Raw genomic sequence first — 14243 nt, forward strand, 5'->3', positions numbered from 1 at the left:
AGTCTATATGGTTTTTCCTGTAAAATAAAAGATACAATTTTCATTTTCACCATTAACTTTATTGATTTGGATATTTTGAGTGTGCCAGCTATTTCCTGCGTGGTATAATGTTGATTGTTCTCGATCAATGTCTCGATTTCATTGCTATCAACTTCAACTGGTCTACCCAGCTGTGGAGCATTGTCCTGTGAGAAATCTCCAGCATGAAAATTTGCTAGCCAGTTTTGACACATTTAATCAGTCTCACAGCACCTTCTTCATACACTATACAAATCCTTTTTTTTATGTTTCAATTGCGTTTTTACTTTTCTTAAAATAATAAAGGATAATATGTCCAAGATGTTATCTATTTTCTTCCATTTTCAACATTAAAATGGCTACACAAAAATTCACCAGTTTTGATGTTTTTTTTTAAACGCACACTGATCTGACAGCTGTCACAGTACAGTCTAACAAAATTGTTTCGAATGAAGTTAAAGATGACTAAGCGCTACTAGAGCCATCTTATGGAAACAAACAAACAAACTTTTTAGCCAACCCAATAGCAAATACCTGTGACGCCATACTAAAGACTATAATTTCATTGATCTGGGATGAAATCGGGTTGTGGAGGGCGAGTGAGGGGTGGATGAAAAAGACCACAGTTCGGAGTAGTTACCTCTTCATAGATCCAGTGCCACCCCCCTGCCCCTTGCCAATGTCTGTCTTTATCTGAGCATGAAGGAATCAAGTAGTATAAGCGATGTTTCATCCATATCCTCCTATTCTTGTTTTCCCCTAAGACTTGGCCTGCTTTTATTGTTACCTAGGTTTTCCAAGTTCAGGTCAGAAGAAATAACAGTTTTTGAGAGGGAAGGGATGATGGAAATGAGTAGCTCTCGTGTTGCTGGAGCTCTTCCCAGATTCTCAGGTCAAGTCCTTTCCATAGCTTTTTTTCCATGGAGGAACCTCCTCCTCCCTACGTGAGAGGCGCCTTGTTGGTTGGGCAGAGACAAGGAGCACTGACCTAGGGGCCAGGCCTTTGGTTCTGCTCAGGCTCCTGAGCACACTAGCACCCATTTTGTTCACTGTCCCCTTTCTCTAGAATAATTCTCTGTGTCATTTGGGGATTTGGAAATGTAAGATTAGCATGTATTGGCCACCCTGAACAGGCTAGAAGTTGAGTATTTATATACAGTTTGAGGAGACCTCATGAGATTTTTGGCATGGTAGTTCAGGTAAGATGTTTCTTTGAGAACATATAGCAGATATTTGGGTGCATACCTCTGCAGTGGGCAATATCAGACCTGATTTGGGTAGATTGGTGTGTGTAAAATATAAAATACTCTGTTATGTGTTTAGAATCCTTATGACTTTTCTTGATTCTTGCTTTTTGGGGTGGGGTGTGCAGTTATTGTTATCATTTAGCAACATGCCACTGAAATAGTAGTAGGGTGTTAATTATTTTCCGTGGAATGCTTCACGCAGCTGGTAAGGTGCACAGACATCACCTGAAGTGAGCGGATGTGGATGTCCACTCTTTCTAACTGGTGACAGTAGCATAATGCAGAGATTCTCTACCTGGGTTTGTTTTCAGGGAAATCTTGTCAGACACACATTTTGAATGATTTTTTTTTTCCTGTTTTAATTGAAAATTTAGGAAATGCACCTAGAAGTTCAGAGTTATTACTTCGGTAACCTGTCACATATTGAGGAGGCTCTATGATTAGTAGCTTATATAGTAAATGTAGTTCAGAAAGTAACTTAATACTAGGTGTGTGTGCCACTGCAAGATGGTATTGCAAAGCTCTGAACTGCTTTGAACAAGATAGGAAAATGGAAATGAACAAGAATGTATCGAGATTCTTGTGCTGACTGTATGGTACTTACATGTATTATAATGATACTATCAAAAGAGGGGGCTGAATTGGTGTGACTGGAATATCGGTGTGATGTGTGGAACGGTGTGAATGAGGATCTGAAAGGTGGTCAGGAATCAGATGGTGAAGGGCCTTGGATGTTCTCATGAGAAGCTTGAACAGACAACTGTTGTCTTATAGGAAGATTAGATTTATCCAAGGAGGAATGCTCAGGATGATATGGGGTATGAAAACCATTTCTTATGAAGAATAGCTAAATATATGTTCATTATAGAAAAGAGACAACCAAAAGTAAATAGAGTAATTACCCTTAAATAAAAGTAGGATTAGGCTGTGTTTATGGTTAAGGGTAATAGAGAGGCAAGTTTAACCCTTTGAGTGCCATGCACAATTTGAAATTTGGATCTACATGAGAAAAAAATTATATCAGTATATAACCTGAGGTACAAAAAAGAGTACAAAACATAAAATACGAATTATTCCATTGTTATTTACATTTGTAGCCATCGAAAAAGAGTCGCTGGGAGCGATGTTGGCACTTTTGGAAAAATTTCTCAGCATCGCTTACAGCAATGTTGGCACTCAAAGGGTTAAGAAAGAACTTTCTAAGCTGTAAGAATGGTCCTACCATGAAGAATTGATATTTAGTTTTCCAGTCATGTTCTGTAGAGCCCCAGCATCCAGGGAGGTACTTCAAGGGCCACTATGGAAGAAAGATATGTGACAGGTGGGGCTCTGGGTCCCTGTGCTTCTTCGACCTGACAGTCTTATTCAGGAAACAAATATTTCATATTTGTTGAGGTTCATTAGTTGGAAGAAAGACAGTCCTGCTACTTAGAAAAAATGTTTGAAAAAGTGATTAGAAGAGGCTGAAGTGAGCTTCCTTAATCTTGTACCTTAACTCTTGATTAAGGTATTCTAGCAGAACCAGGTACAGCATCTTTGTGTTGCTTAAGGAATTAATTTCAGTTTTGTTTGGGAGGTTGGTTAAAGACCTACAGGTTTCCTATAAGATTGAGTAAGCAATGAAATGGAATATTGCAGAAGTTCATTTGTTTGGAATGCAGAAATCAGTTTTCTATTATTAATGATAATTGGGTTTTCTGACCAACTCAGAAAAATGCCTATTAAAGTACTGATTTTTAGTCATAAAATAATAGCTTTAAGTGTAACGATTAATAGAAAACAATAGTGCCATGGTACTAATAATGAAATAAAACCAAATTTCATTGGGAAGTTCTTTTTTTATTCTAGACTATGCTACTAAAAGCAAACACTTAGAAGAAGGTGAAGTTTGTGGAAATTCTAAAGGAATTTCTGGGTATGTTCAAGGACTTCTAGGTTTGAAATACTGGCTCTTCAATCGTGGTGTTTAAGAGTTAAGGACTTTTTAAATGTTTATTAACTGGTGTGCCACTTTACTAGGATTGTGCTGACAAAACAAATTTATTTTCTCACAGTTTTGGAGGCTGAAAGTCCAAGAAAGTGCCGGCAGGACTGGTTTCTCCTGAGGCCTCTCTCCTGGGCTGGCAGATAGCCACCTTTCTTTGACCTCAGATGGCCTTTGCTCTGTGCATGGGCACTCCTAGTATCTTTTTCTTATAAGGACACCAATCCTATTGGATCAGGGCCCTACCCTTATGACCTCAGTTAACCTTAATTACTTCTTTAAAGACCTTATCTTCAAAAACAGTCACATTGGGAGTTAGGATTACAGTCTATGAATTTTGGAGGGACACATATCAGTCCATAACAACTGGTGAATGGGTAAATTGTGGTTTTCCATACTATGGAATACTACTCAGCAATAAAAACAAATGAGTATTAACACAGGCAATATCATGGATAAGTCTCAAAAATACTATGCTACATAAAGGAAGTCAAACACATTGACTCTATTAATATGAAGTTTTTGAAAGGGTACAAAAAAAACTGTAGTACAGACAACTAATTAATGGTTACCAGGGGTTGTGGGTTGTGGGGTGGTATCAACAGCAAAAGGGCACAAGGAAATTTTTTAGGGGAGATGAACTGTCTATATCTTGATTATAATGGTAGTGGTTACATGACTGTATTGCTACCAAAATTGATCAAACTATATACTTACAGTATATAGTTTGAATTTTACTGAATATAAATAATAGCTCAATTTAGAGGGAAAAAGAATAAACTCTATAGAGTCAGCATGGACCTGGATTTAGTTCCAGGTTTGCTGTTTAGTAGCTGGATAACCTGGGGCAAATCATCTTTGGGCCTCAGTTTGTCCATCTGGAAATGTATATTGTGATAGTTGTTTGGAAATTAGAATAGGCATGTTAAGCATTTAGCATACAGTGCCTGGAGCATGATGAATCATCAGTAGGTTATTATAGTTTACTTCATGGTGTTTCTTCTCTTTTATAAAATATGTCCAGTAACACTAGTATTATTTATGCTTGTCAGTTATTAGTGTTAATTTCTACGCTCGCAAATGGAACGGTGAGATTTTTCTGAGAAAAATGTATGGGTCAAGGAAAGAAGGGTAGGAAGAAGGGTTTTAAAACACCAAATACTTTATGTTGAATGTAGCAAGTGAAAATATATCCCATTCTTTCAAGCATCGTTTTTACCTGCTAAGTTCATGTTGTTTATGGAGAAATTAATCTTTCAAATTATAGTTTGTCATATTTGAGAATCACTGGCCTAAAACTATGTTAGCTAGCATTATAAAAACAAAGAAGAGGGACATTTATGAGATAAACTCCTCACTCCTGCTCTTTGGGAATTTACAATAAATTAGGGGAAAGGGGTCATTCTTTTACTAACTTCAAGATCATAACTCATCTTTGGTGGAATTTTTTGCATGACTAATACTTAGATGGAAGCTGAAATGGGACCATTTGATGTTTGAATAAGGTTTAATTTTATATACTGGAATGGTATTCCAAAAAAACAAGTTTGCAAGGAGTTTTTAAGAAACTGATTTTATTGCAAGGAAAGAAATTAACAGTTGTTTTCTACAGTTGACTTTTACTAGTTGTGACAAATATTCCCAAGCTAGTTAATAAAATGTTGTACTGAGTTCTTTGTATCTTGTTCATCTGTTTTTCATCAATACAGCATCCCAGGGACTCTGCTTCAGTTCCTAGAAATAGTGCATCCTCTCCTGATCCACAAGAGAGTGGAGATATCTATATCTATCCCACCATCACTTGTCTTTGAGCCTCTATAGTGGAGCCTGTATGTAATGTTGCATTGCTTAGAGAAACTTCAGCAAATTTGGATGAATCCCTGTAGTTTAAGAATTACTTTAGATTTTTAAATCAGATCATAAGATGCCCTTGGGGAATCATGTATGAGTACAGCCATTTTAAGCCAAGTGTAGGCCAAGTCATAAGGAATAACAGATGATGCCTTACAACATTGCCTCATATGGCCAAGAAAGCACCACAACATTAACATGAGAGTGCCATTGATCATGTAAACACTTCTAGAATAACTCTAGTGTATCTCACTGCCACTACATACCTACATGTGTGTCTGTGTGTATGTGTATATATATGTACATATACATACATGCATGCACATATACACAGGTGAAGCAAAAGTAGGTTTACAGTTATGTGTATGGAAAATAATAATATAAGAATAAACTGGAATTTCCAGTCAAGGTGGAGATGTAGGTAAACACGGCTCACCTCCTAACACAACCACAACAAAATTACAACTAAGCTATAGAACAACCAACACTCAGAATAATCAGAAATCAAGTTGATGGATATCTGACAACTATGGAATTAAAGAAACCATTTCCATCCAGATTGACAGGATGGGTGGAGACATGAAATGGGCTGATCCCACACCCACTTGTGGTGGATAAAAATTCGGGAGGATATCTTGGGAGTGAGGAGTCCCAGCCTGACACCAGGCCCTCCAGCCCAGGGTTCCAGTGCCAGGAAGATAAGTTCCCATAACTTCTGGCTGCAAAAACCAAAGGGGATTGAGTTGGTGAAAGAAACTTCTGGAGTCCGAAGCAGTTCCTCTTAAAGAACCCACACACAGACTTACTCAGATTCACTCTCTTTGAGCTCCAGCAACAAGTGTAGCAGCTTGAAAGGCACCAGTGGTGTACATGGGGGAACTGAAGTGTCTGGTGTCAAGGTGAGAGCTGGGGGATAGCTTTCTCCCAGACAGAAAGGTGGGCAGAGGGCATTGTCCCTTTTCTGAGCCCTTCCCCCACAGATCCACAGAGCCTACAGGCTGGTGCCATATCTGAGACTCCATCAACCTGGCTTACAGTGTTTGCCCCACCTTGGAGATTCTCTGAGACTCAGTCCCACACAAATTATGGGCCTATCCAAACTGTTAACAGTGACTTTTCTGGATGTGTCGGCTCATGCTTCACAACTTCCTAAATCCTATCAAACAAGCAACAGACAGCTTCAGTAAGTCCCCAGCCGTGGTACCTCTTACTAAGTGGCTCCAGGGATTCACAGCTTAGCTTAACCTGGGAATCTCCAAGCCCAGCACAAGTAGCAGCATTCTAAGATTGTTTTATAGCTCATGCAGGGTGGCCCCCAGCAGAATGCAGGTGGGAGCTGACCTTGGCCTCCACCACCCAGGAAATCCCAGGACCTGCACACCCAGTGGACAGCTACAGACCACGTCAGAGCACTGTGACCATGTCCCTGCACAGCTGATTCTCCATGGAAGGCTGAGGTTGATGGTCAGTGGTCATAGCCAATCCTTGAAACTAATTGGCCTGGGTTAATCCCTCCCATTGACCTGTCAACAGCAATCAAGGCTTTACTACAAGAGGAGGGTGTACATAGCACACAAGGAGGATGCACCTCAGGTACCCAGCTTGGGTGATAGGGGAGGTTGTACCACTGAACCCCGCAGGACTCCTACTACATTAGGCGACACTTACCAAGACTGGGAGTCACAGCAGCTCTACTTGATACATAGACGCAAACACAGGAAGACTACCAAAATGAGAAGACAAAGAAACATGACCCAAATGAAATAACAGATTAAAGCTCCACAATAAGAACTAAACAAAAGGGAGATAAGCAATCTATCCATTGTTGAGTTCAAAACATTGGTTATAAGGATACTCAAGGAACTTAGTGAGGACCTCAACAGCATAAAAAAGATTGCGTTAGAAATGAAGGATACACTAACTGAAATAAAGACAATGTACAGGAAACAGCAGTAGAGTGGATGAAGCTGAGAATCAAATCAATGATTTGGAACATAAGGAAGCAAAAAACAACCAATCAGAACAAGAAGAAGAAAAAAGAATCCAAAAAAAAATGAAGATAGTATAAGCAGCCTCTGGGACAACTTCAAGTATTCTAACACTTGCATCATAGGGGTGCCCGACGGGGAAGAGAAAGAGCAAAAAATTAGAAATCTATGTGAAAAAAATTAAGAACAGAAAATTCCCTAATTTGGTGAAGGAAATATACATGCAAGTCCAGGAAGCACAGAATTCCAAACAAGATGGATTCAAAGAGGCCACTCCAAGATGCATCATAATTAAAATACCAAATGTTAAAGAGAGAATCTTAAAGTAGCAAGGGAAAAGCAATTAGTTACCTAGGAGTTTCCATAAAAGTTTCAGCTGATTTCTCAAAAGAAACTTTGCAGACTAGAAAGGATTGGCAAGAAACGTCCAAAGTCATGAAAAGCAGGGACCTACAGCCAAGACTGCTCTACCCAGCAAAGATATCATTTAGAATTGAGTGACAGATGAAGAGCTTCCCAGACAAGAAAAACTAAAGGAGCTCATCACCACCAAACCATTATTATATGAAATGTAAAGGGACTTACTTATTTAAGAAAAAGAACATCAAAACTGTGAACAATAAAATGGCAATAAATACATATATATCAACAATTGAGTCTAAAAAACAAACTAAGCGAACAAGAAGAACAGAGACAGAATCCCATGATACTTGCCAGGTGGGAGGGGGGTTTGGGGGAATGGGTGTAGAGGTGAGGGGATTAAGAAGTACAAATAGCTATTTATAGAATAGCCATGGAGATGTAAAGTATAGGAAGTAGAGTAGCCAAAGAACTTATATGCATGACCCCTGAACGTGAACAAAGATGTGGGGATTTCCTGAGGCACTGTGGGGTGCTGGGCGGAGGGAAGCAATGAGGGAAAAATTGGGACAACTGTAATAGAATACATTGCGTTTCACAACTCACAACAGTAAACCTGCTTTTGCCCTGCTTGGTATATATCCGGTATATTATATTTTTACACTTTTCCAACAAGTATTTATTATTAGTTAATCCGTGATTCAGGTGGGATGTACCCAGGTCCCCCTTCACCTCCCTGGGAGAAAAGCGGAGGACAGAGGACAGGTGGGGTGTAGCCAGTTTAGATCTTCCCAGGAAATGTGCCTTCTGCTTGGTGGTCGTCCCAGGCCAACACCACCATTGGCACATGGAGACATCACCCCCTTTAGTGGCCATTGCCTTCCCACAGTGGTAGAAGTCCAAGTAGTTCTGTCAGCAGTTCCTGGTCTGGTTCCGGTTGGGAAAGCGGCTATCAGCGGGGTAGTTTGGAAGTTCTTGATTGTGGTCTTGATGTCTTCTGCCATGTTGCTGACTCCTGAAGATGCTCCAGAAGAAACTCACAGCTCAATGTGATACCCAGCAAAGATACTTCCATCTGATTTTTTATATTTATTTTGATGGATTGAAAATATCTAATTATTTTTTTCAGTTTTGGATTATTCAAGTTCATGATTCAAAGATTACAAAAATGGCAACATTTTGGATTTTCTACATGACTGTTATACCCTTTTATCCCAGTGATGCATTCTAAAATACTTGTAATACTTTTGCTTTTTATTGAAGTATAATATACATATCAAACAATGCACAGATCATAGATAAAAACTTGTTGTATTATCACAAATTGAACAGTCATATAACCAGTGTTTAGATCAAAACCAAAACAGACTTCTGGTCAAGATGGAGGTGTAGGTGACATGCTTCACCTCCTTGCGCAACTGTAAGAAGGATCACAACTAATCTCAACAACAAAAAACACACAAAACTGCCAGGAGATCAAACTGTATGGAAGTCCGATAACCAAGGATACAAAAGAAGCCATATTCATCCAGACGCATAGCTGGGGGCTGGGGTGAAGAGGACATGATGTGGTGGTGAGAGCTGGCAGAATGGTTGGTCTCACATTTGCATGTGGTGGATAAAAATTGGGAGAGAAACCCTGGGAGTGAGTGATCCCAACCCCAGGCCAGACCTCACCGCCCAGGGTTCCAGCTGGGAAAATAAAGCCTCATAACTTCTGGCTTTAAAACCAGTGGACCCAAAGAGGACCACACCAAGACACATCATAATTAAAATTCCAGTGGTTAAAGATAAAGAGAGAATCTTAAAAGAAGCAAGAGAAAAGGAGTTTCCACAAGACTATCAGCTGATTTCTCAAAAGAAACTTTTCAGGCAAGAAGGGACTAGCAAGAAGTATTCAAAATGATGAAAAGCAAGGGCCTACAACAAAGATTACTCAATCCAGCAAAGCTATCATTTAGAATGGAAGGGCAGATAAAGTGCTTCCCAGACAAGGTAAAGCTAAAGGAGTTCATCATCATCAAGCCCTTATTATATGAAATGTTAAAGAACTTATTTAATAAAAAGAAGATCAAAACTATGAACATTAAATTGACAAACTCACAATTTTCAACAACTGAATCTAAAAAACAAATTAAGCAAACAACTAGAACAGGAACAGAATCATAAATATGGAGCTCATTTGGGGGGTTATCAGTGGGGAGGGGAAGGGAGAAAATGAGGGAAAAGGTACAAGGATTAAGAAGCAAAATTGGTAGGTACAAAATAGGGCAATGCTAAGAATTGTAAAGGAAATGGAGAAGCCAAAGAACTTTGTATGCGCAACCCATGGGCATGAACTAAGGGGGGGGGGGCTGCTGGAGGGAAAGGGTACTACTGGGTGGAGTGGGGCAAAGGGAAAAAAATTGGGAAAACTGTAATAGCATAATCAATGAAATATACTTAAAAAAAAGACCAAAACCCCAAACCCCGCCCCCTTAGGCTCCCTTCCCATTAATACCCCTGTCCAAGGGTAACTACTTACCTTGACTTCTAATAATTAAGTTTAGCTTTAAAGATCTGAAATGGTAAGATAATTTTATTTGTGATGATAATGGTAATTGATAATCAAGAATTAAAGGTGTTGGAGAAAGTAAACATCTTATATCTGATATAAGTCTATACTAGCATATAATATAATATATAGTGAAATTAGTCCCCCTTTTTTTTTTCCAATGTGGAGTTGTTTTGTATTGTTTCATTTAGTTTATGTATTCAATATTCTTTCTTGTTTAAAATTCATATTTGTTCCCAGGGGAAGGCACTACCTTTGTGCTCCCAAATTTCACTCCTTGGTGTTTTTTGTTACCTCTCCCTTACGGAAGTTTGACTCTAATTAGTCTATTTGCAAATGGCCCTCATATGAGCTTATTTTTGATCACCAACAGAGCTGACCTACATTCTAAAGGCCATCACGGCATATATTCCTCCCTCCCTTGATTGCATACTCAGCTAACAAGCCGTATTTGTTGAATAGCAGCTTGGTACAGAGCATGCTGCCAGGTTCATTAAATGATATTAAAAGGAATAGAAGATATCGACCTTGCTCTCTAGTAATTTAACAGTAGAGTGAGGTGGTTAAAAGTGTGGAATCTGGAGTCAGACTGCTTAGATTTATATTCCAAGTTCACCCCTCCTAGCTGTGTGATTTTTAGGCGAGATACTTAATTCTGTGTTCCATTTTCCTCATTTGAGAGAAGAGTCTAAGAATACTTATATCATAAAGTTGTGGGGTATATTCACGACATTAATATGTGTCAAGCATTTTGAACAGTTCCTGACACATAATAAGTTACCTCATTAAGTTTTAGCTGCTATAATGGTAATCACCATAGAGAGCATACCTGAAATACTGAAATTAGAACCAAGGTAGCACATAATTAAATTCCACAATGAATGAAAAAAGCAAATTGAAGCATCTGAAATTAGTAAATTGGCTGCCTATTCCATACGCCATTTTGCCTTCGTCACATCAGAGTCCCCAGGCTGATATGAACCAATTTACTGTCCTTGATTAGAATGGAAAAAGAGAAGAATCTATAAAAATCATGAACTATTTAAGGAAGCTTTGATTAAAACTCCCCAGTATGTCTTTCCCAACTCTTCCCCACTCCCAAGCCTGTCTGGATCTATTCACTTTCTGTTTTCTATTACCGAATATTTAGCAGATAAAGACTTGAGTGAACAGCATTCTCATGTATCCTTCAGGGGTATTAAGGTCTGATGAGTTATTTGTACCTTGATATTGTAATCAGATTTTTTTTAATGGAGTATCTGGCTAGAAATCAGATAGAATGAAAGAATGGGAATTTGTTGTTTGGGAGAGAAATGAGTGATTTTGAAATACAGAATATTTTGGGTTTTTTTCCCTCTAAATAGAGGTTTTTCAATCAGAATGTTGGGCAGCATGACATCACTGAGGATGGGGGAAGGGACACCAAGTAAGTGGTAGGATGTCAAAATATATTTAATCTCTTTTTGAGTGTTATCTATTATTGTCAATTCACTCATTATTAAAAACGAAGTAGGTTTTTGGGGAGGCCAAGTTAGGAAACTAGCTACCATTTATTATTTCCTGTGGGAAGATGCATTCCAGCTTCCAAATAATGAAAATTATAAAAAAAATTTAAAAAAATTATTTTTGGAATGCATTTCCTTTGTAAGTGATATAAACAGTAATTGCTATGCATAATCAGGAGAGTTTTTTTTTTTTAATTGAGTATTATAGTGAAAGTAGGGCTTGAACTGGATAATCCTTTTTAATATTTGTATAATGGGAAAGTGAAGAATTCAAAGGTATGTAGGCAAGTGTGAGTATGATATCTGAAGAAAAGTGGAAACTAACAGAAGGTGAGATAGGCCCACTGGTATTTCAACTTTCTAGCTGAAAGTCTGAATTCTTTTCTCAGGAAGGAAATAGGTTTCTTTAATACTACCTTATACTGCAAGTGCAACCCCCGAATTATCCTTGTTCTTTGGTTTTAAGCTATTATGACATTTCATGCTTTAAAAAATTGATTAGAGTTTTCATTTATTTTTACAGAATCCTAGGTTTCCAATTTGAGAAACTTTCCACTTGGAAAATTATTTTAGATGACAGGCTCTCCTAGCAATTTATGATATCACAGTTTAGCTCTATTAAACATTATAACAATATATTCTGTAAGCCTTGAGTTTTGAAGAGGAAGATAATCTTCAAAGTACTCCATTCTTTAACATGACCTGGGATACAGTGTATACCCAGAACCTTTATCCCTTTCTACTTTTTCAGTTCACTTTCAATATATTGTTTTTCCCTTATCTGTGATACTGTATGGAAAGTATTGGGTTGACCAAAAATTCTGTTTAGTTTTTTTCTGTAAAATAAAAGACATTTTTCATTTTCACCAATAATTTTATTGATTTGGGTATTTTGAGTATGTCGGCTATCTCCTGCATGGTATAATGTTGATTGTTCTCAATTAATGTCTCAATTTGATCGCTATCTTCAACTGGTCTACATATCTGTGGAGCGTTGTCCAGCGAGAAATCTCCAGCACAAAACTTTGCAGACCACTTTTGATGTGTTCAATCAATCACAGCACCTTTTCCATACCCTGCACAGGTCTTTTTGTGTTTCAGTTGCATTTTCATCTTTCTTGAAGTAATAAATCATAATATGCCTAAATGTTGCATATTTTTTTCGATATTCAATATTAATATGGCTGCACAAAAATTCACCAATTTAGATGTTTTTTTAAATGCATGCTGATTTGACAGCTGTCACAATACAATCTAACAAAATTGTTTTGAATGAAGTAAAAGACAACTAAGCACTACTAGAGCCATCTTACAGAAAAACCATACGAACTTTTTGGCCAACCCAATAAATGGGGAGACTGAGAGAAACTTCACTGCAAATTTTATTATAACATTCTATAAAGCAAGATTTATTTTGTGTAAGATTTCTGTACAGTTTTCAGGAGACTCTATGAAGTGTGTGTGTGTGTGTGTGTGTGTGTGTGTGTAGAAATTCAGAATGACCACTTGCTACAGTTTTTAGTTATTTAGAATGAATTTTTTAGGTGATGTCTAATGGTAATAATATATATAGTACAAATGAAGATTTATAAATTAGAAAAAATTTGCAAGGACTTTATATGTGATATAGATAATGGGCAACAGTATAAATCTTCATAAGATGTGTGAAACTTCCGCACCTTTTATGTCTTTTCAAGTGGCTTCCACATCCAGTTGAATTTCTCTTTAATACTGTGATTTAATTTGTGCTTCATAAAGGTTTTTAAAATATAATATGTTTGCAGTCAAGTTAAAGTTTCTTCAGATTAATTCTAAGAATACTTAGAAAAGGTTTGTGTGAATATCTTTTTTTATTTCTAAATTCATCATTTTGATACAAATACCCATGGTTTTCTTCTGTGTTTACATGCAGCCAGGAGCTATGGGCGGAGACGAGGTAAAAAAAATTTTAATGAGATCTTTTGCTTGCCCAATTGTGAGTAAATATGAGTGCGTGTGTGTTTACATCTGTGTGTGTGTAAAACAGTTAATGTATGGTATGATGTCCTAGCTTAATTATTTCAGTGAAATAATTCTTATACTTTCATTATACTTTTTGTGTTTAGTTGGTAATTTGTTCTTTAATCCTAATAAAAACATGACAAAGATGATTTCTGCTGGGAAGTTTTTGTTATATAGTTTAGATTGAATGATCTTAAGGGAATACAATTTCTTTTTTTTTTTTGTCCTGTATGCACTGTGTTATTTTCCTACCATGTAGAAGCAGAAGTTAGGTTTTAGAAGGCAATTCTCAATCTTAGTACGATTGGTTGACTGGTGATTTTTGATGTGTGTTACATCCAGAAGCAGATTTACCTTGAAGCTAAATGAAGCTTCAGTTTCAGGAAACCTCACTTTCATGAGCTCCCTCCAGGGTCTTTATTGTTGTGTTCTTTTTGTTAAAGAGGGATCCCCAATTTGTGTAGGTGCTAGGCCCCATACAACTTGCATTCCCTCCTGGTCACAACCCAAACAAAATAACACTGCTTTCATTTATGTAATGCTTTAACCCTTCTGAAGTATTTCTACACTTGTAATTTGTTTGAATCATTTTCAAAAGTAGGTAAATTTAATGTAGTAGAAAGAGTATGAGATTTAAGGTCAAAGACGTAAGTTGTAATAATTGCTTTATCACTTAAATCTGGTATCCTCATCTATAAATTATGAGGTAATAAAACCAGTTTGGACCAACTTCAA

At 37.5% G+C, this 14243-nt stretch overlaps 1 protein-coding gene across 4 annotated transcripts in view; it reads left to right on the forward strand.

Moving 5' to 3' along the window:
• CPEB3 (cytoplasmic polyadenylation element binding protein 3) overlaps positions 1 to 14243 on the forward strand; it is a 155976-nt gene that overhangs the window by 54628 nt on the left and 87105 nt on the right. The window lies entirely within an intron of this gene.

This window comes from Furipterus horrens, unplaced genomic scaffold (genome assembly GCF_987537825.1).
Source record: "Furipterus horrens unplaced genomic scaffold, mFurHor1.1.pri manual_scaffold_5, whole genome shotgun sequence".
Taxonomy (NCBI): Eukaryota; Metazoa; Chordata; class Mammalia; order Chiroptera; family Furipteridae; genus Furipterus; species Furipterus horrens.